At 38.0% G+C, this 11,073-nt stretch overlaps 1 long non-coding RNA gene across 1 annotated transcript; it reads right to left on the bottom strand.

Moving 5' to 3' along the window:
- Window positions 1-7,311: 7,311 nt before the first annotated feature.
- On the bottom strand, window positions 7,312-10,630 carry LOC125480052. The gene is made up of 3 exons (XR_007260458.1): window positions 10,295-10,630; window positions 8,360-9,743; window positions 7,312-7,446 (listed from the first exon to the last, which is right to left on the bottom strand). It is a non-coding gene; the product is annotated as an uncharacterized LOC125480052 (long non-coding RNA).
- Window positions 10,631-11,073: the final 443 nt, after the last annotated feature.

Genomic DNA, 11,073 nt, shown 5'->3' with positions numbered 1-11,073 from the left:
CTTGAAGTTAGTAATCGGCTCATTTTTCCCGTGATTAGCAATACTCAGCTCCATGTCGTGGGAACGAGTTGCTAGCTCTTCGAATGTTCTTGGTTTTATGCCTTGGAGGATGTAATGTAACTCCCAGTGCATGCCTTGAACGCACATCTCAATGGCAGAGGTTTCAGAAAGCCGATCTTTGCAATCCAGACTTAAGGAGCACCATCTATTTATGTAGTCGACGACAGGTTCATCTTTCCACTGTTTCATACTGGTCAGCTCTAGCATGCTTACAGTACGACGAGTGCTGTAGAAGCGGTTAAGGAATTCCCTTTCTAGCTGGTCCCAATTGTTGATAGACTCGGGTTCGAGGTCGGTGTACCAATCAAAAGCATTACTTTTCAGTGAACGCACGAACTGTTTAACAAGGTAGTCCCCCTCTGTCCCAGCATTGTTGCAAGTTTCAATGAAATGGGCGACATGTTGCTTCGGGTTGCCTTTTCCATCGAACTGCATGAATTTTGGGGGCTGATAACCCCTTGGCATCTTCAAAGCATCAATCTTCTTGGAGTAAGGCTTTGAGTACAGTACAGAGTCATGTGAACTTCCTTCGTACTGTGTCTTGATAGTGCTTCCAATCATCTTCTGTAGTTGCTGGATAGAGAGAGATCCTATGAACGCCGTTGCTTAGTCTAGCTTCAGCTTCTCTTCGACTTTCTCTGCTGGAGGCTCCTCTTCTTCGTCGACTTCTTTCTTTACTAGGCTATCATTTGGGTCGACTTTCACGTCAGGCCGCGCATCTAGTTGGTTGACGAGTGCGGCAATTTGCAAGTCCTTCTCTTCCACAGTCCGTGTGAGCTTTGCGATTGCTTCATTCATCTGAGCTAGCTGCTCCTCGATTGAAGTTGCTCCAGTGGTCATGACTTGCATGGTTGTACTGCCGCTCGAATCAGCGTCGGAGAGTAGGGACTCTGAGTATTTCCTCGGGCTTTCCCCTCTTGATGCCCTTAGCGAGGCTAGGGTGATCACAGGCTCGTGCCTCAAGTGCTATTGTTCCTTTAACAGAGTTAATGCAGGGGCGGAAGCCGCGGCAAAAAGAGCTCTTGCCTTACTTCGGGTTATGATGCCCGAAATATCACCACTTGCAGCGATGATGTTCTTGTTCTTTGCTTTGATTGCACGAACAGCTTGATCCTTTCTTGATGCCATTTGCGTTTTTCGATGATTTGAGGATAGAGATGAGAGGTAGAGATGTCCCACTGGGCGTGCCAAATTTGTAAACACAAAAAATTCCTGAAACAAGAAACAAGAATACGTGTACAAAAATAATATTTTGTGTTTAATGATTTTTGGGTTACGATCTCTCTCAAATTTGGTCCTCTGATTCTATCTTCGTAGGGTGTAGGTTTGTGGATGAGTTGTTGATCCAAAGGGCCGTCGGGGCTTGATCTAAGGATGAACAGTTGATGAATGGATCTTCAAGGGGCGATGGGCTTGATCTTGAAGAATGGGTGTATGGGTTTGTTGAGGTTGTTGATCCAAGGGGCCGTTGGGGCTTGATCTTAGGATGAACGGATGATGAATGATGAACACTTTCTTCAAGGGGTCGTCGGGGCTTGATCTTGAGTTGGTGGGAGTTCTTCAAGGGCCGTTGGGGCTTGATCTTGAAGGAGGATTTGACGAAGAACGAAAATTGCATTCTTGATCCTTCGGGATTTTCTTGAGAGCTTTAGAGCTTTAAGGCTTCAAGGTTTTAGTGTGTGTCTATTCCTCTTGATGGAGAAGCCTATTTATAGGCTTTGAGAGTGAATCACCACCATTCATTTTTTTGGTGAAGTGAGTGGATGTTGTAGGTGAAGTAAATGGAGTTGGTAGGTGAAGTAAGTGTGTGAGGTTGGTGAAGTAAGTGGAAGTTGTAGGTGATATGAGTGGGAGTTGTAGGTGAAATGAGTGTGTGATGTGGGTGAAATAAATAAATGTTGTAATTTTAATACATTGGTTAACATTTATTTCACTGAAATTTCGATGTGTACAGTTTGATCTGAAGTAGATTGAATTTTCCCTCTCTCCGATCCAATTCTTCTCCTTCCCAAATTTTCTGCTCAAATCTAAAAAATTCCAGGAGCGGAGCGGAATGCGCGAGCTCTGCTTCCGGGCCTCCTCGAAACGCTTGCAGGTCAGTCGTCTGAACCGATTTCTGACTTTTGGATGTATTGCATTTGAAAATGCCAAAAATTAATTGTTTTGTTGGAGTCCGATTGATTTCGGAGGATCGGTGGTGGTTTTTAAATTTTTATTTGTATTTGTAAAAAATTGGAGTGAGTTTGGTGTGGATCCGAGCTAAATTAAGTAATTAACTGACTCTGCAATTTTTAAAAATTTTCATTTGAATTTTGTTTCAGCAATTTCAGCTCAATTTCTATGTTTTATGAATTTTAATTTTAATTATTGCTTTTGTGGAAAGAAATTTGAATTTTTATGTTGTTTAATAGAAAGATAGGTGCTTGGATGGGAGTGGACGTAGGAGCAGGGAGTGTTGCGAGGAGGGGAAGTAGTATCATCATCTGCTGTGTTGCAGTAGTGAAGGGATCAGACGTCGGTATGGCATCTGCTAGCCTGGGGAATGGTGGAGTTGGCAGTTCAAGGTATGTTAGACAATAGATATGGCATAAGTGATAAGCCATTTTCCCTCTCTGCAAGTGTTAACCTCACCTGTGTGGGATTATGAAAAGGAGGGGCTTTCTTTTGCTTTGCGTTGCAAGGGATAGAGGGAGACTTAATTTATATATTAGCCTTATGAGTTTACGGACCTTCTAATATTTCGTAGCGGACCTGGAAGTGATTTTCCGGGAACAGGAAAGGTAATTGAGATTAGTCTCTTATTGGTTGATCATCCTCTATATATTTGATGAAGCTTCAACTGGCTTCTACTAGACAACCCCTCATTTCTTTATGGTAATTGAGCTTCATCTCTAATTGTTTATTGTCTGATTAGATTATTATAATATTTGGGTTGTTGGATATGTTGGATTTGAATTGAATTTTTGTTTTCATTTTTCATGGTGATGGATTTTCGAATGAAATGCACTCAACCCTGAATTCCAGTGGGGGTGGCTGAAGCAGCTGCTGGATATGACTTATGGCAGCCAAGGTTCCCTTATTGTCATGCTTTTAGTTTTATTAAATATGACAAGTTGGTATAAATATATATGTATATAGAGAACTTACATCTCTTGATAGATTGTGTTGCTAGATAGTTTTTCACGTTCCTGCTCAAAATAAAGTTTATCATGTTATTCTGTCCAACTATTGATTTGGAACAACGTTATGTAAATACTTTTCACACACCATACTTATAACACATTAGTCCTGTATTTGAAGACTTATATACAATACTTATAATTCGGATGAAGAGATCCTGATCTTTGTTTTTGGGAGTTTTTTATGCTCTGCTTTTTGAGCGAATCTTTGTTTATCATTTTTTATCATAACATGGTCATATGGTGTTACTGTCCATCCTTTTAGTTGTTAAAATCTGCTTTTTTGAGTTGTACATAGAACTCATAACGTAGAACTAGAAAAATGCAGGTGCAGAATGAACGACTAATCAATGTGAGAGAAGGGTTCAATTTTAAATGGGTTGTTATCAACCATTGAATTGCTTTTGGAGTTTTCATTTGATAAGAGAGATGGGGGATTCTTTTGGGTGAAACTTTTAATCCGTGAGATTTTTAGTTAGGTTGTGTTGTGGGTTTTTGCAAATTTCTATCGTGTTTATGCATGCATTTTTTTTTATAGATTTGGAAGAAAATAAGATTACAGGGTGTTGAGGGTTTGTTGGTGGGGGAAGGCAGCAGCGTTAAGATTTTGCAGGTGAGATATTAGGGTGAGAGAAAAAGGGGACAAAGAGCATCGAAGACACATTTGGGATTAGGGGTAGCAAAACAGGGGAAAAGAATATGACAGAGCAATGGACTCTTAATTTTTCCTTAACTGGTTTGGGATTTTTCTTGCCTTTGGGGTCATCATTGGCGTCAAGCATTTGGTGTCAAGTGGTGTCTGTTTTTTCATAATTTTTATTACTAATTTTTATGTCGTTTGCGATTTTGTATCCTAGGATTTTTTAATTTTATTGTTCATTATCGGTTTTTAAAAAAAAAAAATTGTCTTTGTATGTTTGTTTTATATGTTGTGTTTGTCCTGGGACGCTGTTTTGCAAGTTCTCCTTCCATTGGGACCGCTGCATTTTTAAAGTGTTGAGGGTGAGATTTAGATGCTCAAAACACTCCATTTTTTCCCAAATATGCGTGTTTGGTTCTCTTCGATTTTAAATGTTTAAAATTAAATGGTTGTTTAGATAAAATGGTTTATTAGTTTATCTTATGTGTTGTGATCAGGAATTCAATTAGATTGGGTAAAATGCTTTATCAATTTACGTTATAGGGAATTTTGTGTATTATGGTCTGTGAGTTTTATTGCTCATCGTTTGTTCTTTTTTCTTTGTTTGCCGGTTTCTTTTGCAGGGGATCACTACAGTTTGGGAGTCAAAATGACCACACTACCCCGTCAAGGGTTCAGATCTTGCCGTCAGGTGATATGAGAGAGGGGGTTGGATGGTAATTTTGTCCATAGGGTTTCTGACTGATTGGGATGGGTCAGGGACTTTGTTCATTTAGTTTGTTTCTGAGAGAGAGAGAGAGAGAGGGGTGAGGATGTCAGTGTCGATCTTTGATTCAGTGAGTGAGAGTGTGACGGTGAAAGAGAGGGGGATCATCGGGATTTCAGGAAGAGAAACACAGAGAGAGGGGTGATGGTGAACAAGCGCGAGTATGGTCCCTTAGTCCGGGAGTCACTCTTCATTGTCCATACTGTATTGCATGCTCAAATAAGTGTCTTTTTCAATTACATTTTGTACTAAAATCTGTTTTTTTTTATTGTTTCTTGCATTTATATCTGTGTGAATATGGTGATTGAAAAGCCCAAAAAAAATTTTCCAAATTTTTTTGTACTGGTTTTGTTAGGTTAGGCAGCATGGTTTTTGATTATTTTATTGTTATTTTTTTTAATCGGTTGGGGGATTTTCTGGGCGTCTATTTAATTGTTTGCCCTTTGGTTTTTTTCATTCTGGGTTCCCCTCTTTCATTAGAGAGTACAAAATTTCCAAAGGTAAACATCCTATCCCTTGCTTCGCTTTTCTGTCCATAGCCAATAATCGGTGAAATAAGTGTGGTTCTTGGATCTGCGGTCTGAAACAAAAAAATTTGTCTATTCTCTGTGCCAACTAATGTATCTATGATTTCTTTGCAGGACGCTACTGCAACGCTCAAGTCTGTTTGGAAAATGGAGAGCACACGACTTAAGTATCTCGGACCCAAGGTAAAATGTAATAATCTCTGGCTCCCTTTACTAATGTACGCTTGCATGCACTAGATCTGTGAATTTAAATTATGCATGTGCACTCTCTGTGCCAAAAGTTTTTAGATCCGAAGCGGTCAGGATGCTAAGTTAGGAAGGTTAATTTTGTCCTATGGTTTTGGGACGGATTGGGATGGGTCTAGGTGGCTGTCATTCAATGAGGGTTTGGTGAATGAGAGCCATGCCGCCTTTGCACAAAGAGAGAGGGAGGGAGTAGTAGGTTGTGTTTTATTGTCTTCACTGCACCATTAGTTTGATTGCCTATCCCTGTGTATTTGATTTTGTCTGGAAGATGACTTCTAATTCCTATAATAATCAGATACTCAATCTTCAATCCTGCTTAGTAGCAGCAATCACCACCTGTTTCATGAAAGGTACACGTGAAGCAGTTGTTAATATTTGGGAACCAACAGAGCTCCTTATTTTGGGGGTTTGTTTACATTTTTGGCAGGAGAACGATTTAGAGCAAGTGACTCAAAAAGTTAAACTTCAATATCGAAATTAATGGAAACCCATTGGTATGATTTCTTCATCTGAAATTTTTGATTACCCAATTGGTTGTTTCATCAATTAATTGTGTGTAAACATTTATGTGTAATTTTTTACTTCTTCCACTTAAATGGTAAGATCAAATTAAGCTTAAGAACTTTGGGTTTTGTAAATGTTGTGTAATTAAATTATTCATATTGTCAATTAATTTTGAGCAAACATTTATGGGTAGTTGTTAATTTCCCTCAATATTTGATAATAATTAAATTAAAGCTGAAAACTTTGTATTTTCTTCATTACCTGACGTAGATTTTACTTGACAGAGAATGTACTTTCCTTGATATTATTCATGTTTTGTTTTCTTTCATATCGCGTTGTAATGGGTCTCTTTGGAAAAACAATTCTTAAGACCAATTGTGAGGTGTTGTCCTACATGTTTGACTTGAAGAAATAAGACACTACTTTTGATGAACCATATTGAGAGTGAAGGAATCTCCTTTTGACCTGATCATGTTGGAGTACATTTACACTATGGAAATTCGTGGACTCTTTTACTTGCCCCTTTTTATATGTATTTGTTAATTACATGACAAAGTTTTCGACCCGTCGCATCGCGCGGGCATGAATCCTAGTTGCTTCAAATATAATAGTAGAGATGAAAGTAGCAGTGTCTAATGTGTTTAAGAATGTATCAAAAAAATAATTTAAGAACCTAATTTTCACTTCGATAATAATTTGGGACTAAATCCCGCAGTTTATCTTATTATTGCTTCGGCAACGCAGCCAAAGTCGAGAAACACACCACAAACTTCAAGATTGATTATGGTGACATGCATTTTGATTCAAAACAAACCATTGCAGAATCTTACCGAACTGTACAAGCACAGTTAGAATTGTGCAACATTTGTTATGGTCTGTAAACTTTCCAGATTTTATGCAAAAGCAAATGCTACCAAACACATAACAGTTACAATCTTCTGTAGGAAATGTTTTCGACGACGTTTACAGATAATCAAGCTCTAGTTGAACTCTCTTCGGATTTCGTCAAAGAATCAGGGCCTTATGCTTCTAAATTATTAATCACGATCGCATGTACAAACTACAAATTCATTGCAACCAGAGGTTGAAAACTAGTCAGATGTACCTAGATTGTCACGCAGACTTGCCGTTGGAGACACTCTGAATAAGCAAAGGCTTCTTATATGACTGCAACAAGAGAGAAGAACATACCACGCTTAGAGATGAAGCAGCCATACATGCACCTACAAGCCACGGTGGTAATCGAATTCCACTGAAAGGGAACAAAACTCCAGCCGCCACTGGCATGCCAAGGATATTGTAGCCCAGGGCCCAGTCACAATTCAATCGAATTTGAGACATGGTCTTTCAGGAGAGATCGATGGCTGTAACTTCATCTTCCAAGTTGGTCTTCCTCAGAACTATATCAGCTGCTTCTATAGCTACGTCGGTGACAGCACCAATTGCCATGCCAACATCTCCTGCAACTAAAGGCCGAGAGTCATTGATTCCATCTCCCACCATTGCCACCGCCATTCCTTTCATCTGCATCCAAATCCAGTTTAATAAGTCTGAAAACGTATGTTTGATAGATTGCACTCACATATCAAGTCGGAGACAAACTTGATATAGAAGAATGAGTGTGAAGATTTCTGCAAGACATTATGATAACTCATATACTTCATACAATTATACCATCAATTCCTAGCCTCTTTGTGATATTTTTGAGTTAAACTAGTTGTGTTTTACCCTCTTTTGTTTTAATGTATGGTCAATTGTATTTTAGAGTCCATTTGGGGGCAAATGAGGCAAAATGATGTTGAAAGTGGAGAATTGAATAAGGATTATGATGTAGAGAGAGAACCATTGAAGATGGTGATGAATATGGCCCTTAAGAGACCAATAACAGAAAGAAAAGAAAGAGGTTTGAAATAAATGCTTAATTACTGGGATGTGTTGCCATTATGTAACAACCTCTTTTTCCTTATAAAACCTAACTTTTCAACCACTTTTACATAGGCCCTCTCTTGGGGACACCCAGAGCTCTCTTCTCTTTCTTTGGCCTTTCTTCCAAAAACAAAACCTTATTCCTTCACCATGTGTTGCAATCAAAGAAACCACGCAGCTGCGCTATTCTTGAAGGAGTTCCACATCAAAATTGCTTCAGGGGGTTTCTTCTATGGATTTAATTTCACTTATGTTGTTCTTCATATTTACATATTTTGTGATCATGTTGTGTAATTAAGTTCATAGTTGGGGATTTCGATGTAGCCTTGCAAAACTACTCTATGTTATTAAGTTCACGCCCATGTATTTGTCATGCAATCTGCCTGAGAAACTTGCTGAAAGAATTAAGCATGCCACAAGAACAACCAACTGAGATCTATGTCGACAACAAGTCTACAATAGTTCTAGCAAAGAATATGGTATTCCACGATAGGAGCAAACAAATAGATACCTGCTACCATTACATAAGAGAGTGCATTGCAAGAAAGGATGTGCAAGTTGAATACGTGAAGTCTCAAGACCAAGCCGCCGACATATTCACCAAGCCACTCAGGCAAGAAGACTTTGTCAGATTGAGGAACTCAATCGGTGTCACAAGACAAGATTAAGGGGGGATGTTGAATGCTAATCTTCTCTTGGCCCAAGACAATGGATCCAGCCCATGCACAAAGAAAGATTCATGCACACGCTAGAGAATTCTAACAATACACAATGTCGGTGGCACCATGCTAGAAAACTCTAGAAATTTTGTTAGTGGAAATGCATATTGGAAGTTGTAAAATTGTGAGGACATTAGGCAAAGCCTAAGTCGGTGTGCATGCTAGAAAGGTCTAGTTGCTTGTAAATTTGCGTGGTTGTCATGCAAAGCCCAAAGGCGGTGGGTATGTGTTGTAATAGTAGAAGTAACAACCAGTGGCGGATCCATAATTTTAACACAGAGTGGTCCTAATATAAAAGCTCAAAAATAAAAATATGAAAATAACATTAAAAATAAATGGAAAAATACAACTTCGACAAAAAATATGTATGAACTAACACTGTAACATAATCTTCGACAAAAAAAAAAAAAAAAAATACATTGTAACACAATCCAAGTAATATTAGAAAATCCTAACGAATCAACACTAAATATGTATGAACTAACACTAAAATAGATATGAAAAAATCTTAAGAAATTAACAAAGAATAAGGCTGAACTTAGTTTAAAACCCGTTAGTGTTGATTGTTTGACTTTTTATCAAAAATCCTTACCAAAAACCATTATCAAAGACCCTTACATATATGTATTCACTGTTCATCCTTTTGTTTTTAATTAGTGTTCTTAAAAAAATAAAAATAAAACTAAAAATCCAAACAAATTAACAATAAATATGTATGAACTAACACTAAAAATAAGTATGAACTGACACTAAACTAGAAAACTTACAGAAATTCTGAAATTTCTGTTGATGGCCTTCGTTGGCTTGGGTGGCATGAGGAATAGGAGCGGCATGCAATTAGGTATATTATATTTGATAAAGTTGAATTTGATTGAAAGCAGACCAATAAAAAGCCATGGGCTTTTATTAAATTTCAAATTGTTATCACGTGGGTTTTAAATTTTTTTTTTAATGACTTGGCTCAAAACGATGTCGTTTTGCCAAGTCATTTAAAAAAAAAAAAAAGCTTTCTTCTTCCTCCTCTAGTTTTGCACAGCGCAGCAACCATGGCTGCTGCTCTTCTCTACCACTTCCCAGACTTGGGTGGTCCTAGGAGGTTCTCACAACCATTTATCCAAGCTTCCGGGTGGTCCCGAGACCACCCTGGTCTCTTCGTAGATCCACCTCTGGTAACAACTAAGAGAGCAAGCAGTTAGAAGTAGTAAGAAGTGAGAGTAAGTAGAAGAAGCACCCATAGCTTCTAAGAGTGTTTGAGTGATCCTTCTTGTATTAGTTTGTGTGAGAGTAAAAAGTTTTTGTGTATTAACTTGAGTGTTTCTTTTTTTCTTTTCTATCAATTTTCGCTGCATTATATTCTTCTTTATGGGATAAATATCTTCAAGATAGTGAAGCCTCTTTAAACCCCAACAACCAGTTGGTGGCCAAGATGTTTTGAGGGTCACTAGTGATGTGAGCTTTGAGAGCGAGAAGCGCAGACTGATCTGTGCTAAAATTGGTATGAGCTATTGCTAATGCACCTGCTATTAAGTAATTAGCCATAATCATCACATAGATATAACACAAGCAGTGTATCATAGACAACATTTTCGAGAGTAGGAAACGACTTCTCTCCATACACAATATATATACTCTCCTTAATCGTAGTAGTTTTCGTCTTTCGGTTTTAATTTGATAGAAAACTTGAACTCATTACATTCACATAAAATAGGGAAACGAGTTGGTGTTACCAAGACTTGTGCACGACTTAGACTTGCCCGGCTTCTACGTCTGAGACTTGCATTGCTCGGCTTCTACTTCGAAGTGAGGAAACTTAGACAAGTCGAACGAAGACTTGTGATTTGGATTTTTTACATATAAAACACACCATTCATTTTTTGCTGATAGCTTAGCTACATGGGCAAAGTGAGATTAAAATCAAGTTTAAAGAGGCGTAGTTAAAAATAAGCCTTCATTTTTTGCTGATAGCGTAGCTAGGTGAGGAGGAATGGTGACTGCAATGAGACTGATGTAAGAGAGATTCAAGGCCACGACTTGAAGATGGCGTACCAACCCAGTTGCAACTTGCAAGTGAGCAATCAATGGTAAGGATGTTTTGGTCTGTGGTGGTGATCTTGGTAATTTGCGCTGCTAGCCGACGAGTTCTATCCATTTTGTGCGCACAGCTGGAGATGCCCAAATGTTGAATTGTAGTCTTCAGTTCACACACCATCAAAACAAACAACATAGAATTGTGATTCTACAATGCACTTTAAAAGTTTATTAAAATTTTTCATTTTTTTTGGTAATTAAGGGGCCGTTTGATAACCATTTCGGTTATTTATTTATTTTTATTTTTTTTGGCTTTTATTTTTTGTTTTTTAACTACTTTCAATTTTCAAAAAAAAAAAAAAAAAAAAAAACTAAAAACTAAAGGTTAAATTTTGAAAACTAAAAAAGTAGTTACCAAAGAAGTTTATCATGGGCCTCGATATCAATTTTTATACTGGGCCACTACATTCATGCAAAT

Source organism: the organism of the source record quoted next, unplaced genomic scaffold (genome assembly GCF_019419815.1).
Source record: "Pyrus x bretschneideri cultivar Hongxiangsu unplaced genomic scaffold, Pyrus_bretschneideri_v1 Contig31, whole genome shotgun sequence".
Taxonomy (NCBI): Eukaryota; Viridiplantae; Streptophyta; class Magnoliopsida; order Rosales; family Rosaceae; genus Pyrus; species Pyrus x bretschneideri.
The sequence above is the reverse complement of the archived record's forward strand: the minus strand, read 5'-3'. Positions and strand labels throughout refer to the sequence as shown.